The sequence below is a fragment of the Pyrus communis genome, chromosome 14 (genome assembly GCF_041283825.1).
Source record: "Pyrus communis isolate YQ-2024b chromosome 14, ASM4128382v1, whole genome shotgun sequence".
Lineage (NCBI taxonomy): Eukaryota > Viridiplantae > Streptophyta > Magnoliopsida > Rosales > Rosaceae > Pyrus > Pyrus communis.
The window spans coordinates 13268064-13284806 of NC_142578.1; the positions used below are offsets into that span (position 1 = coordinate 13268064).

Sequence of the window (16743 nt, forward strand, 5' to 3'; positions counted from 1 at the left end):
AGTTTTGTAGAATACGTACCCCGTCAAGTTGAATGGTATACATATTCATTAAATAGCTTTAAATTTATTTATTTTGTACGTATAACACTTAAGAAATTGAATGGTATGTACATTTCTTAAGTACCTTTAAATTTATTATTATAGTTCATATCGGGTTTTTGTTAGAAAAATATATTATTGTGGGTTTTATGTAAAAAAAAAATTGAATTTGAAGGGAGTAAAGTCACATTTTCAGTAAATTTTATAATATAATTTTTTTTTAAATATAACTTGTGCAACACCATGATGGGGTCGTTGCGCAAAACATCTTTGTGCGACGTCGTAATGTATACATGCATGGTGCAATGTGTTAAAATTTTGGCAGTGCAATTGTAAAAAATAGGCGCTTTTTTTTTAATTTTCCCAAAGTTGGACAAAATATAGGGGCAAACCGTGCAATTGGAAAACAGTCGGTCTCTCTTCCCTCTCTCTCACTTGGTCTCCCTCTTTTTCCCATAGCTTTCTCCTCATCTCTCCTCCTCATCCTTCCCCCTCATCACTTATCTTAGCCGGTCCTCATCCTCCTCATCCTTCCCTCTTGCTCATCGCTTATTTCCATCGCTCATCTCAGCCACTCCCGATTGCAAACCATGCAATAGACAACACACCATAGATTTTGGTATTGTAAGGTCAGAATTAGGTATCTATCTTTTCTTAATTCTTAATTTTTCTTCTTTCTAAGGTCAGAATCTGGCTTTAATGCCTTAATTTGAAGATTTTGGTATTGTAATGAGATTCAATTTGGAAAATTAAATTAGAAATTGGGGGTTTTAGTGTTAAATCGAATTTTAGGGTTAGGATTCAATACTGGTGAAGTCCTTCAACGGATTCTTCACCCTCTGCAACCAACCATAGATCTCACCATATAATTTATCAAAACTCACTTAGTTATAACACACAGAAGAACTTTAAGTTCCAAATATGAACCTTCATTTGGTCGAAATTGAGAGGCAAAATGGATTCAAAATTTAAAGTTTTGTAATAGTTGAGGAAAGATTTTTGGGCAATGACATTTTTTGATGGTGGTTAACTGCTAATTATGTTATGCACTTGGGTTCTTGTTGTTGCATTGGATGCCTACAATGTTGTCATAGATTCTTAATGAGGTGGTGAATGAATTGTCTGCATTTTTTTTTTCCTATCTTTATTGGGTAATGAAGCTTAACTTCCTTGTAGTGTGTGTACTATGGTTTCTTGCTTTCTCCAACCCTTTAGAGATTTTGCATTTTCTATAATTTTATTAGATTGGGGAGCTACTGTAGGATAGTTTTTAGAGTTGTATTGCAATGTTAAAGGTGTATTTTTGGATTTGATTCTAAGGTTGTGTCATATAGTGGGTGGACCTCTGGTTCACTAGGTTTTTCATCTCAATTTTAGCTCTTTAATAAAATTCCATTTCTCAGATATGTGGAGTCTGGAAAACACAAGGTAAAACTAGTGGATAGAAGAAACTTAGTAGATATTTGTTTTGTTGTCTTATCTTTAATCTGAAGTGTGATTGGCAGTCACATGGGATATTTAAATTGTTAGGGTCTTTAACCAACCACTGGTTAATGAATAAGTCGACTAACTGTGTGGGTTGACCTTCCATCCAGAAAACCTTCTAGTTTTGGTTCTTCTCTTTCAACAATGTGTCTAGTCAAGCTCCATTTAATTGGAGTCCCATACCTGAAGGGTCTTAGAGTGAACTAATTTTGGTTAGAGAACTAGGCTATCTGACCACAGTCTAAGCTTATAGTGTGGTAAACTCTAGTATTTCTTGGCATAATTTGATATTATAATCAAAGTTGGTTGAGGCCTTCAAGTTTCTTACACATGTTGTCATGATATCGTCAATGAATACCTAAATCTAGAACAAAGTCTCAAGAAATTTGCAAATTTTTTAATGTTAGTTTTTGGTTGAAATAGTTCGATACCTCGTAGTGTCAAATTTTTCTTTTTCCAATGCAATAAATCATAAAGAAATCAAATTGATTATTATTAAAGTAAATATAAAGTTAATAGAAAAATTATATATTTTGAGATTAAGGGATCTCAGTAAGGCTGTGATTGTCATGCTTCCCGTGCTGTATAATTAGGTGCATAAGTTGATGATTGATTTGTCCATGTGAGATAGGCCATGATAATTAAAGCTTTCTTTGTTAGATTGCAGGTATAGAATTTAATAACTGCACTAAGAATATTGTCAATGTGTTTGAAGATAGCTTTTGGATAAACGTCAAGTATATATCTACTTAGAATTGCTTTCTTATATGTATTTTACAACAAATAAAAATAGGGTATATTATCAATTTCCCCCCTGAACTTGTGACCATTAGCCAATTTCCCCCCTCAACTTTAATTTTGGCCAATTTCCCCCCTGAACTCTCATGATTAGTCAATTTCCCCCCTCAACTTTAATTTAGCCAATTTCCCCCCTCAACTCTTATAATTAGTCAATTTGCACCCTACTGTTAAATTTTTAATTTGATCATAATTAAACAAGTGTGTGTAAGAAACTAAATAAGATGTATGTTAATCATGTTCCTATATCTTTATCCTATTACAAATAGATTAAAATTTAGAATTTTACAATTTATCATAGATAGTATTATTAGTCATAATAAATCAGTATGGAGTAATTTTATTTGATTTTTGACTATACAAAATTGATAACAAAAAGGATTGATGTGTAAATTTTTGTATGTGAATACAATTTTCTTTATAAAAGTGAAAGCTAAGTTCAAGTAAATTGCGGAGAATCGAGCTTTAGTAAAAAAATGGCTAGTCTATTCATAATTTTCGACTCCTTATTAAGAATAACCCATTTTATTGAAATAGGTTTGATCCATGAGTTTAGGATTATTATTTCTTTTTGTTATTATTTCTTCTTCTACATGCTTTAAACCCGATTCATAACTTTTTCTTATAATCAACCCATGTCACACACTAACTGTATTATGTTTTTGTACATTTTACCCTATATTATGCAGGTGAGTTTATGTTAATTTTAGTACTTTGTTGGAAGCTATTAGAAAGATTGAAAATTAAGAAAAGAATAGATGGAAAATTAAAATATAAAAAAAAATTAACAGTAGGGTGCAAATTGACTAATTTTGAGAGTTGAGGGGGGAAATTGGCCAAATTAAAGTTCAGGGGGGGAATTGACTAATTATGAGAGTTGACGGGGGAAATTGGCCAAAATTAAAGTTCAGGGGGGAAATTGGCCAATGGTCACAAGTTCAGGGGGGAAATTGATAATATACCCAATAAAAATATGACAGATTAAATTGATTTTCATCATGTTAACTTGCGTACCGTGTTGTATGGCCACTTTGTTTGCTGCACTTATTTTAATAATAAAAATATAAAATAGAGCCCTGCTGCAAATAGAGAAGGCATCACGATTACGACCAAAATAATCAAGATACACATAAAAGGAACATCGGGTCCCATTGGTTTAAAGTATAGCTGACATCTTTAATTAGTATTGTTTCTACCGTTGCACTACTGCTTTATATATATATATATATATATATATATATATATGTGTGTGTGTGTGTGTGTGTTGCTTTTCAAAGATTGATTTGTATATTTCTTATGTTGTTACAAGAGAGTGAGAACACTCTTATAGAGAAACACAACACGGGGATACCCGGGAGAAACAAAACACCAACCCTAAGTACCTGCCCTAGTTCCAAGAGAAGCAAAAGAAGAATAAAATAAGGAAAGAAGGTAAGGGACAAGACAAGGTATGGAAGACACAAGAGTAGGGTTAAGACCATCACTTTAGCCCATAACTTAGCTAAAGTGAGGATGCCAACCCATACTTGAGATCCTTACACAATACATTGGAAAGCAAAATATCCACTCCATGAATTAAGGAGTTGACAACATGTCACTAAGAGATCAAACTCAGCCATGCATGAATCCATGAATTCGTGCCCTAAAGTACAAGTGACAACTTCCAATACTCCCCCTCAAGCTGGATCCAGAAGATTGATGGATCCAAGCTTGGACAGGAGGCGCTGAAACTGATGAGAAGGCAAGGGCTTTGTGAGAACATCAGCCAGTTAATCAGAGCTTCTGGTGTAGTGTGTCCGAATTACTTGAGCTTGCACTTGCTCCCGAATGTAATGACAATCAACTTCAATGTGCTTCGTTCGTTCGTGAAACACTGGATTGGAAGCTATATGCATGGCAGCTTGGTTGTCACAAAATAGAGACATAGGAAGAGTTGCAGAAAACCCTAAGTCGCTTAGAAGACCCTTAAGCCAGATTAATTCACAAGCTGTTGAGGCCATTGCACGATACTCAGCTTCGGCACTTGATCTGGCAATGACAGTTTGCTTTTTACTCTTCCAGGTGACCAGGTTTCCACCAACAAAGGTGCAATAACCACTAGTAGATTTGCGATCAATAGCATTGCCTGCCCAATCTGCGTCACAGTACCCCATGATATGAGTGTGATCATTCTTTGTCATGAGAATGCCACGTCCCGCAGATCCTTTCAAGTAACGTAAGATCCTCTTTACAAGATTCAAATGATCGACGGAAGGATTGTGCATGAATTGGCTGACAATGCTCACTGCATATGAGATATCGGGTCTGGTGATAGTTAGGTAGATTAGCTTACCAACAAGCCTCTGGTATGAACTGATATTGTAGAGGGGAGTTCTGCCCATTGTAAGTTTGAGCTTGCTGTCGAGAGGGGTGGTGGCAGGCTTTGACTCACTCATGTTAGCATCATTGAGAAGATCCATGACATATTTTCGTTGATTGAGAAATAGACCCTTGTGAGAGGATGCCATTTCAATCCCAAGAAAATATTTTAACACCCCAAGATCTTTGATTGCAAACTTTTGTTGTAGTAACTGTTTGAGTTTGAAGATCTCAGAAGCATTGTCACCAGTAATTATTAAGTCGTCCACATAAATCAGCACAACTAACTTTCCACCAGCTCCAGTACGTACGAACAATGATGAATCTACTCCACTTCTTTTGAAACCAGCACTGTGAAGAACTGAGCTTAGTTTAGCATACCAAGCACGAGGGGATTGCTTCAGTCCATAAATGGACTTATGCAACTTACACACCAGATCAAGGACCTGACTTTGAGGATGGCCAGGGGGCAATCGCATGTAAACTTCTTCTTCGAGATCACCGTGAAGAAATGCGTTCTTCACGTCCATTTGATACATAGTCCAACCGTTATTGACAGCAACAGACAACAACACCCTTACTGAGTTCATTTTTGCAACTGGCGCGAATGTTTCTTTATAGTCCACTTCAAATGTTTGAGTGAACCCTCGAGCCACTAACCTGGCTTTATGCCTCTCGATTGAGCCATCTGCATGAAATTTTATCTTATAGATCCACTTGCATCCCACTGCCTTTTTCCTTTTGGAAGTTTGGTGATGCTCCAGGTGTTGTGCTGGTCTAGAGCATTGAGTTCATCTCTCATTGCTTCCTGCCACACTGCCTGATGGTTAGCCTCATGGAAACTTTGAGGCTCCCTGTAACTGGAGATGTTGCTAAGAAAGGCTGCATGCGAGGGGGTCACTTTTTGATATGATACATAACTTGACATTGGATGCTTTGGTTTGTATATATCAAAATCGTGAAACCGGTTGGGAGGCTACCTATCCCGCCGGGGATTGCGTCGGGGTGCTGGAAGAGAATGCTCACTCTCGTGGAACCCTTCTGCAACATTTGGAGGGTTGTCTTGGTTTTCACTGCCTTCATCTTGTATGAACTCATCTGGTTGAGGGTCTTGAAGATCAGTGTCTGTGTTGTCATGACTGAGACTGAGCTCTTCGTGATGTAAATCCTCAGATCCAATTCTTGGTAATGGAAACAGGTCCAGGGTGTCATCCCCTTGGTTTATGTTTTCACTTGGTTTAAAAAAGGAATTAGTCTCATGGAATCTAACATCTTTGGACACAATCACTTTCCTTAGTTGAGGATTATAGCACTTATATCCCTTTTGAGTGGATGAATAACCAAGAAAGAGACATTTAGCAGCTCTGGGATCCAATTTGTCTCGGTGTTGAGACTGAACATGCACAAAACAGATGCAACCAAACACTTTTAGATGTGAGACATCAATTTTTCTTCCTTTTAGGACCTCTAGGGGGGACTTGTGTTCCAAGACTCAACTAGGTAGCCTATTGATGATGTATACAGCTGTCATAACACCTTGTGACCAAAACCTCTTAGGTACATGCATTTGCAGCATCAGTGCTCTTGTTTTCTCAAGAAGATCTCGGTTTTTACGTTTGGCTACCCCATTTTGTTGAGGGGTTCCAACGCAACTCGTTTGATGCATGATGCCATGAGCACTTAAATAATGTTTCATGATATGGGACATGTATTCGGTGCCATTGTCAGATCGCAAGGTTTGTATTTGAGATAAAAAGTGGTTGTTTACAAGGTTATGAAAATCTTTAAATACTTCTATAACCTCACTCTTAGACTTTAGTAAGTACAACCAAGTAACCCGAGATAAGTCATCCACAAAAATCACAAAAAACTTGTAACCATCAAACGATTCACTAGTTGGTCCCCATACATCGGAATGAACAAGTTCAAAACACTTACTTGTTCTAGAAAGAGAAGATTTAGAGGGTAATCTAGTGTCTTTAGACAAGTGACAGGTTTCACAACTCATATCATCCTTTCCTAAATTTGGAAACAAAGTTGACAAAATGGGAGAGGAATGATGTGCTAAACGTTGATGCCACAACCAAGCATCATGAGTGGATTCGAACTTGGTTTGAAGACCTCTGGGATTGCTTTTTGACAGGTAATAGAGACCGTCTAAGTAAAACCCTTCACCAATCGTCCTTTTTGTGACACAGTCCTGAAAAATCACATTGTAAGGAGAAAAAATGGCTAAACAATTCAAGGTATTTGTGATCTTTCCCACAGATAGAAGTTTAAATGGAAAGGAAGGGACATACAAAGCTACAGACTCGAGTTCATCTGACTTCAACTTAATTTTTTCTTTTCCTAAAACCTTTACTTGGTTTCCATTTGCTATTGAGACTTGAGACGGTTTTGTCAATCTTTCAAATTTTTGAGAATTAGACACAAGGTTGGTCATATGATCTGTGGCACCCGAATCTATAACCCAAAAATCATGCAACATATTTAACTTTAGTGCAGTTTTAAAGGCTTTCATAATACTTAACATGTCTTCTTGGGGCACAGGATTTGTGTCTGTCAAAAAACCTGTGAACTTGCCAAGCATTGCTGTTGATGTTCCTTCTTCCATGCCCTTGGTACTGTCTCTTTGATCACCTCATTTCTTGTCTTGTAGAAATGACAGGAACTCATTCATGAGTTTTGTCGGGTTGGCTGTGAAATTCTTGAATGCATCTGTCTTATTGGAGAAGGAGGTGGATGCAGAATTAGCTCGATGTGGGGTACGATTTACCCTTGGTACATTCTTCATGAAGTCTGGCTTTAATTCTGGATGTAAAATCCAGCATGTGTCCCTAACATGACCTGTGTTATTGCAGTGTTGACACTTTAGGTGAGGGTACTTTCCTTTGTACCTTCTTTCGTTAGTTACATATGCCCTAGACTCCGGGACATTTGGCATAGTACTTATGTTCATGACTTTCCTCCTTACTTCCTCACGTTGAATCGTTGCACACACGCTTGGAAAGGAAGGTAGTTCTGTGTTTATGAGTATGTGACATCGAAGATCTTCATATGTTGAGTCAAGACTGGACAAGAGTTGGAAGATCTTGTCTTCTTCTGCCCTCTTTCGTAGCAACGCTGCATCTGTCGTATGAGGTCGATAAGTTTCCAACTTGTTCCACATGGTCTTCATACTTCCCAAGAGTTGCACGAATGGCTTCCCATCTTGTTGTAAATCGGAGATGTCTTTTTTCAATTGGAAGACTCGAGCAGCATTATTTTGGCTGCCATACATCTCCCTGACTGCTTCCCATAGTTGATAAGAAGATTCTGAGTAGCTGAAAATTTCAGCTAATTTTCTCTCCATGGAATTTAAGAGCCATGACATCACAAGTTGATCTTTGCTCAGCCAAGATTCATAGTTTGACGAGGAAGCATCAGGAACTTTGATGCTTCCATTTATGAACCCTAACTTGGACCTACCACCCAGCGCCAATGACACTGCTCTCGACCATGGCAAGTAATTGAACTCATTCAATACGACTGAGCTTAACCTTTGATTTGGGTTGACATCCACTTCATGCATATTTACGGAGGAAACTTCCGGGGAGCTATCCGCCGTTGAAGCTGCCGGATTTTCTTGCGACATTTTTGAGATTGAAGAATTTTGGAAAGCAGTATAGCAGGAGCAGGTTAAAGTTCCTGCTCTGATACCATGTTGCTTTTCAAAGATTGATTTGTATATTTCTTATGTTGTTACAAGAGAGTGAGAACACTTTTATAGAGAAACACAACACGGGGATACCCGGGAGAAACAAAACACCAACCCTAAGTACCTGCCCTAGTTCCAAGAGAAGCAAAAGAAGAATAAAATAAGGAAAGAAGGTAAGGGACAAGACAAGGTATGGAAGACACAAGAGTAGGGTTAAGACCATCACTTTAGCCCATAACTTAGCTAAAGTGAGGATGCCAACCCATACTTGAGATCCTTACACAATACATTGGAAAGCAAAATATCCACTCCATGAATTAAGGAGTTGACAACATGTCACTAAGAGATCAAACTCAGCCATGCATGAATCCATGAATCCGTGCCCTAAAGTACAAGTGACAACTTCCAATAATATATATGTATACACATATATATGTATACACATATATATGAACAAATGCAAGAAAGGATTAGTTTCTAATGTTATATTTTTATGGTTCAAAAGGTGTATAGATGTCGCAGTTGATCACTCGTTGTCGGAGTGTGACCAATGTGCCTCTCGCATTATCAACTTTACTACTTTAGAGGACATCACTGTACCCGAGGATGCAGGTCTTCAGATCCTGACTGAGTTCCTGGATCAAAAGCTCGGTCGTCATCATGGCTAGGTTGTTCGATGTATGAGGAAGGCACGGGTTCCTGAGACGGGCGCCTCCTCTTCAACATCGGCCACAAGACAGGTCAACACCTTGAAGGAGGAAGTGGCAACCCTAAAAGGTTAGCTTGCAGCCTAGGGCGAGCAGATGAGTATGATTGTACGACCCTTACAGATGTCCGGGCCTCCAAAATCCCAATGCCAGCACCTGATCTTGCTCCACCTTCGACCTCCCAGCCACTTCGCCTAGCTGATACCTAGAAGCTTGATGTATTAAACCTAAAAGACTACTTCTTGTAGTTTTTCCTTTTATGTTTGGACATCTTGTATGTACATTTTCATATATTTTATAATTAAATACTTTTTCTTGGTTTATTAATTACTGTTTATAATTTAATTACAATATTTATAAAAAAAATTAAATAAAAATTATTTTTGCCCAAAAAAAGAATAAAAAATATTTTTGCCCAAAATTAAATAAAAAATATTTTTGCATGACGAAGAGAGCACCTGCGTCGTGCAAAGTGTCTTTGCACAACACAGGTTCTTCCATCCCACAAAATGCCTTTGCACGACACATGTGCTCTCTTCATTGTGCAAAGAGACTTTGCGAGACGCAGATGTTGTCGTCACGCAAAAGAGTTTTGTGCAACGAAAGAACCTACATCGCGCAAAGACACTTTGCGCGACGCAGGTGCATTCTTTGTTGCCAAACCCTGCTTTCACTGCCTTTGCGCAACGGTTGGCGCGCGATAAAGGTTTCATTGGGTTAATTTTCATGGAACGTTTTTGACTTTGCACGATAAAGGTACCTACGTCATGCAAACTGTTTTTTGTACTAGTGTCTCTCTCTCAAAGGTACACACAACTCTCATCTCTCTCTCACGGTTATGATATTTTACAAGTACTGAGTCCCTTTCTTTTTCTCCTTGCGCCACAACTCTCCACACTTTCTCTCTCTCTCTCTCTCTCTCTCTCAAGATACACAACTCTCATCTCTTATGTGAATAATAAGGGATCTCTTTTCTTTTCCCCTTCCATTACTACATATTCTTAATGTGGAAAGAGATAAGCTAATATTTGTTTGAGAGAAATTTTTTATTATTCTACTTTATTTATGTGTTTTTGTTTATGTTTGTAGGTAAAAGATTGTGAAGAAAAGGTTGTGACCTTCAAGAAAGAGAACAACTGACTAGGCAGAGAGATTATTGACGAAAATGTGAAATTGACGAAAATGCCCTAGAGGCAAGATTATTGACTTTCGTTGACCATTTTTTCGTGATGCATATGAGATGTTATTTTACCGTATTTTCGAAATACTTGATGGTACAAACACGTAGGCATAAACGAAACTAAATTTGGAGTTACTACAAAGATTTTACAAACTACAGAGTGTGACAGGCGTTTTGGTAAATTCACGTTACAAAAGATATTTTTCTGTATTTTCATTGGTGACTTTGAGCTGTGTGCCAAGTGGGGCCCACACCCAATTTCTCCTTTTCTTCTGTGTCTCCCACTTTCTTGGCCCATCTCTCATTGGTCACTCTCTCTCTATCTTCACACTCTCTCTTTCTCTCAATTATTTCTCATCTATCTCTCTACAAGCCCAGAGATCACACTACACCACTCTTGCTAGAACGATGAGCACCACCATCAAAAATCCGAACTAATCATGGACCACCGTCGACTGCCATGATTTCATCTCCTTCATCCCTCACCTCTCTCTCTCAACCTTCTCTTCCCTTAAGCTCTCTTCTTCTCTCTCTCTCTCACTCTCACTCTAACTCTCCCTCTCTCCGTGAAACTCGCCGGACCACCATTACCACTCTCTACGACAAGCATCACCACCACAAACCCGAGACCTCACCTCGTCTCTTGGTTGTGAACCTGAATGCTTAGACATCGAACGGGATGTTCGACAAATTCAAGCTACTAATCCGGCTTGGGTAAGGTTTAAGAACGCTTAAAAGTACTTTTTAATGACTTCTTGGCATGATTTATGAGTTCCTTGTGTGATTTGATGATGAATTGATTCAAAAATATCTCGGGGGAACTTCACCAAATTTTCGGCGAGGAATCTGGCGGCTTTCGAGTTGTTTTCCAGCCAACTCCGGCCAAGGCTGAGGAAACCAAGGGTATAATTCAAATCTTTTTCCCTTAATCTTCGTTTTGGTATGTTACATGGCTAGGTTTAGTAAAGTTTTAGTTAGTCGGAGTTTCCCAGATTTCAGCAGTTGCAGCGACAACCAGCTGGAGAAGAAGAAGAAGAAGAAGAAGAAAAAAAAAAAAGGCCCAAGCCCAAACCCGGATCCAAACCAACCGACTCAAACCCATTTAGGGATTTAGAGGGAATATTCCAGGGGAATATTTAGTTAACTTTAATAGAATATTCCATCTGAGGATGGAATATTCCGTTAAAGTTAACTGTTGACAGTCAGTTGACTTTTGTTGACTTTTTTGAAATTTTCTCGGAAACCCTCCTAGGCTAATTTTGATGCCCCTTGTCCATTTTTGGCATCCATCTAGTGAAATTTCAAGGTTTTAATGTAGTTAACCGCCGAGGCAGCTTGGTTGGCTTTTTAGGGTTGACTGTTAACTTTTCGTTGACTTGATACGAAAATTGCTCGAGACGCTCCTTAGCGTATTTCGATGTCCTGATCCCAAATCCGCACTCCGTTTCCCCAAATTTAATCATCTTAGTTGAGTTTTACTAATGGGTGCCAATATTATGCTTAGGTGCAATTACTATCAGAGACTTCGACTTCCTAGCTTGAACGGATATGACATCGCAAGTACCTGTGAGTGAGTCTTTTCTTTTATATAGTATATATATAACTATTAGTTTCCATTTATACATTCATAAAGGCTTTTCTACAATACGCCTAGATTAGCGTGATGTTTATAAGATTTTGCGCATTGTTAGAAATTATGAAGTTATACTACATCCTACGGGATGCACTTGTATGCGTATCATTATTGATGCCTTAATTATATTTATGGCCATGATTAATATTTATGGAATAGTATTATGTCGACGTAAATTATTGATTTACCGCTATATGATTTTATTTACGTTATCTGCTCATCATTGTTGCATCCATATTAGTACTCTTCCGGGCCAGGGCCAAGGCGGTCTTTCACATGTACGTTCACATCTCACCATACGCTCACTTTGGATCCATTGTAGGTGCCAGTCCTATCCTAGATTGCTATAGGCAATTAAAACTCATATGTGATATGTGTAGCGCCAGTCTTCACGTGATTATAGTACTAGAGCGTAAATCGTTAATACTCTAAGTCCTGTTCATATCAGAATACCTTTGCATGAACTCGTGTGTCAACATATGTCAATGAGCACTCGATGTGTTATATTTATTTTTGTGAGATATTGTGATTACTAGAAGTTATATGCTTATTTATGAATTGGTGACGTATTAAAGTCATGAGATTTTGCAGGTAATGGTAAGTATTTTCATACTATATGTAGTATGTAAATTTTGGAAACTATACTTGTTTTGCGGTGAAAGGTTATTATGTTCTCGAAAGGTTTTACAAAATTTTATTTTTAGACCCACTCACCTTTGTTTTTCACCTTTCTAGGTTTTAATGATGAGCGTTTGTGTCGACAAGGATTCTTGGCAAATCTTGGTATAGGTGGTTACATTGGATGGTATAATTTTCATCTTACCTTACTGTACTTTACTTATGCTCTGACATCACATGTAAAATGGGTTCATTCCAGCTCATAAGTGCACTCTTACATAGATTCGGAGTTCAAGTAGACATTCTGGGTCGAAGTGTGATTAAACTAACTAGCTAAAATAGTTTTTTTTTTTATTATTACATTATTCACGAGCTAATTTAGCAAAATTTGAAAGAAAAAAAAAAAACTCTTGGGGATGCTCTTAATCTTAAAACAACCAAAAAAAAAAAAAACAACACAGGCCAGTTCAAGGTTGTGCACAAAAATTTCTTCCACAAACGAGCTCTTGTTGTTTGAAGTTCCTGAAAGCTCCAACAATAAGCGTCTTATTACTCCAAGCAACGTTCTGTGTAGCTTGAATTTCCAACAAGCGTCCTTGGTTCTTCAGTAATGAGCACCATACCTTTTACTGGATGCATGCACACTGCTGTAAATATGTAATTATGTACTCTCTCAACTTTAATTTACCGGATGCCTGCACACTGCAGTACAGATCTGCTCTCTCAAGTTCTTCAGTAATGGGCACCACACCTTTTACTCAATGCATGCACACTGCAGACGTAAATTTTGCTCAAGATGACGCAACTAGATAGATAATGTTAAACTCCATTCAAATTTACTAAAGATTGCCAATGACCATTAAAATCGTATAATTTTATGCTTTGTTTGGTTTTGATGTTGTATCATTGTATGCTCGTTTGTTTGACTCCTGATCCTCTATTAAATTAGGGAATTTTAACGAAAAGTTCCCGGTACTGTTTACTTTAATGAAAAACCACATTTTAACACTAAAAAGTCAATCCTAATACTATTCACTTTACCCTTTATTTTGTCCTTATCGTTAAAAATTAGGGTGCGTTTGTTGCACCGAACTGTCTCAGATTGGACTAGCTGCAGGGACTAAGCTGGACTGGCTTAGACTAGACTAAGTTGGATTAACTTAGTGATGCGTTTGGTGCAGTGTCAGACTAAGAAGTAGGATAATAAAATTTTCAACATGCAATTCACAAATCTGACACCAAATTAGCACAAACAACTCAAATTGGGTCCAAACAAAGACTCTTTCTTCTTCTTCTTCTTCTTCGGAAATTACAAGCAGGGACTCTTTCTTCTTCTTCTTCGCTGGAAATTACAAGCAGGGATTCTTTCTCCATGTTATTGTCCCTGTAGCCTTGGAGCACATTGCACTTTGCACACTGCACACTACACACACACATAACAATCCGCTTGAAACCCATCAAACAGTCAACGCAATGGGTAGAATCCAATCGGTCCATAAAATTTAACAGATTGACAAACTCTGACACATAAACCTTAACTAAATCGCATTATACAACCTGCAAAAACTCAACTTAAATTCTGAAATTCAACACCTTTCAATAAACCCAGGTTCCATAAATAAATAAAAAATAAAAAAACAGATGGAAAATTTTCAAAAGAACCAGAGAGAGTGAGAGACGGAGAGAGAGAGGGTTACTTCGACTGGGATCGAACGGGGGATGAGGAGGGGCAATTTAGGTGGAGGGCGACCAGGATGCTGATGAGGGCAAGCAGGACGCAGAGATGAGGGTGATGAGGACGAGGATAAGGAAGCAGGGCAAATGAGGGAGCAGGGAACGCAGGGAGTGATGGCAACGACTCTTTCTCGTAGGAAGAGCAAGGTTCTCTCTTGCAGGTGCTCTTACGAGTCCGGTCGAAATTGGGATTCTTGGCCAAGAACTCCTAACGAAGTCTTTAATCCCAGCGAGTCCCATCTAATCCCATTAAACCTAATCCTTCTGCAAACCAAACATGAGACTACACTAGCAATTAGTCTAGTCTAGTTCAGTTCCTCCTAATCTGGTCAAACAAACACCCCCTTAAAGTTTTCAAGCCTTTTTTCATTAGTTTTCCTATTAAATTATTGAAGCAACCGTTTATGGAGTGCATAGAAGCAAGCCACACTTTATAGATCATGGAAGTCACACTTGCATTATTATGATTAAATAGTGTAATTGGTTGTCGTTTTGGGATACCAATCATCAATTAAAAAGAAACTGAAGCAAAATGATAATTAATTTTGGTGCATGTGGTGCAATGGGTTCCACGTGAGCCTAAAATAAAAGAAAGCATAAATTGATACGATTTTAAATGAAAATGTTATGAAGATTAAATTTGTAGAAAATTTTGCAAATTAAATAATGTTTCGCAAATGAAAATGAGCACATTTATCAACGTTTAAATAATAATCCAATTATTAACTTCTATGTCATTTAATTTACAAAATTTTATCTACAAATTTAATCTCCATAGTATTATCTAATTTTAAAACATCATGGTGCAATAGGAGAAAATTTAAACCATGTGACCTATTTTAAAAATCACCTAAACCCAAACGGTGTAAACTGTAGTTAGCTTTGAAACAAATAACCGAAGACAACTTTTTTTTCTTTTTCTTTTTTTTTTTTTTTTTTTTTTTTGTAATTACCGAAAATTAATCGTACTATTAAAGAGTGCATTAAATTCTTGGGATTCACACTGTCACCCTGCCACTGAATATGTCATCTTTTTCTGTGGCACTGGTATGGAAATCAATTCTGGCCATCGACGATTCAAACAAGGAAACTTTTGTAATTTTTTCTGCAAATCTAATTGATCAAATCTTGGAATCATTTAAGAACTATGGTCCCATTGCAGATCGCAGCATACCAACTTATCAGCCTTGCCTTAGTCTTTTTCCAGTCTCTGTAACTCGGATACTGTCCTTCTGCTCACGGCTCACCCAAGAAAGAAAATATATATATATATATATATATATATATATATATATATATATATATATCGTGCCTAATCTATTAATTTATCGTCCATTTAGTGAAGAAAAACTTGTGCGGGGCTTTACTTGCTACTGAACTTTGCTGAATGGCACTACAACTCACTCAAAACTCACCACATGGCCAATCTTTTATATATATATATATATATATATATTTATATTATATATTTAAAGCTCCCATAATTATTTTTTTACTAATTATTATACATTATAAGATTAATCTAATAGTTAATTTTTTTCCCCTCTTAGATATGCATTTGAGTGTTTAAATTGGAATGCCTTTTAACCTCTGCTAAGTAACTGAGTGTTTTGTAATAATTCAAGTATCTTTTGGAGCAATCAATTATGAAGAAGCACCATAGTTAGGCAGTCTCCCACAACATCAAGAAGAGGCAAAATACTGTTTTCACGATTCTGGAGTTAAATTAGATGTCTGCTTTACAATGATAAAAAATAAAATAGTTGTGAAACAATATTTTGTGTAAAATATGGATATGTAATCTTTTTATTTTTTTTTTGTAGCATCGATCATTTTGACCAAAGGGCATTTCAACGAGACATTTGGAAATTGATAGCTCATCTTCGTTATGTTCCTTAAATTAGCTACTGTCATAATACTTGATTCAAATATTGTTATTCAAGTATAAATGCTTTCATAGTAAACCGAATTATTACATTTATAGCAGGAAATGAAATCCCACATCCGTTGTGCTATGATTCAAGCATAAACATCTGCCTCCATTTTGTTGCCCTTGTGACCATATTTTTATGAAGAAATAAAAAACACAAAGTAGGAAAAAAGACGATAGAGAAAGTTTGGGAAGAAATTAAAAGAAGAGAGAGAAGAGGGGAAAAAATGAACCACTAACTAAATTTTATGATATATATTAATTAGTAGGAAAAATAATTGTAAGAGTTTTAAATATAAAAGATTATATTTAAGATTTGCCATGTGGCGAGTTTTGATTGAATTGTAGTGTCACTCAGTAACGTCCAGTGGCAAGCAAAGCCCCATACAAGTTTTTCTCCATTTAGTGATCAGTAAATTTACCGTAATAGTTTAATTTGCATTTGCATTTCTTGACTATTTTAATTATAATAATTTCAAAGATATGATCATATTAACAAGTTTTCTAATTAATTTAATAAGGTATGGGCGCTCATAATTACGTATATAAGTTGTAGAGTTTCTC

The 16743-nt window shown here is 37.0% G+C and overlaps 1 long non-coding RNA gene across 2 annotated transcripts; it reads left to right on the forward strand.

The window, feature by feature from the left end:
* Nucleotides 1–445: 445 nt before the first annotated feature.
* Nucleotides 446–9407, forward strand: LOC148691263 (uncharacterized). 2 transcript variants are annotated; one of them, XR_015955630.1, is made up of 2 exons: nt 446–679; nt 8883–9407. It is a non-coding gene; the product is annotated as an uncharacterized LOC148691263 (long non-coding RNA). The 2 variants fall into 2 exon arrangements; XR_015955631.1 differs by having other exon boundaries at nt 446–668.
* Nucleotides 9408–16743: the final 7336 nt, after the last annotated feature.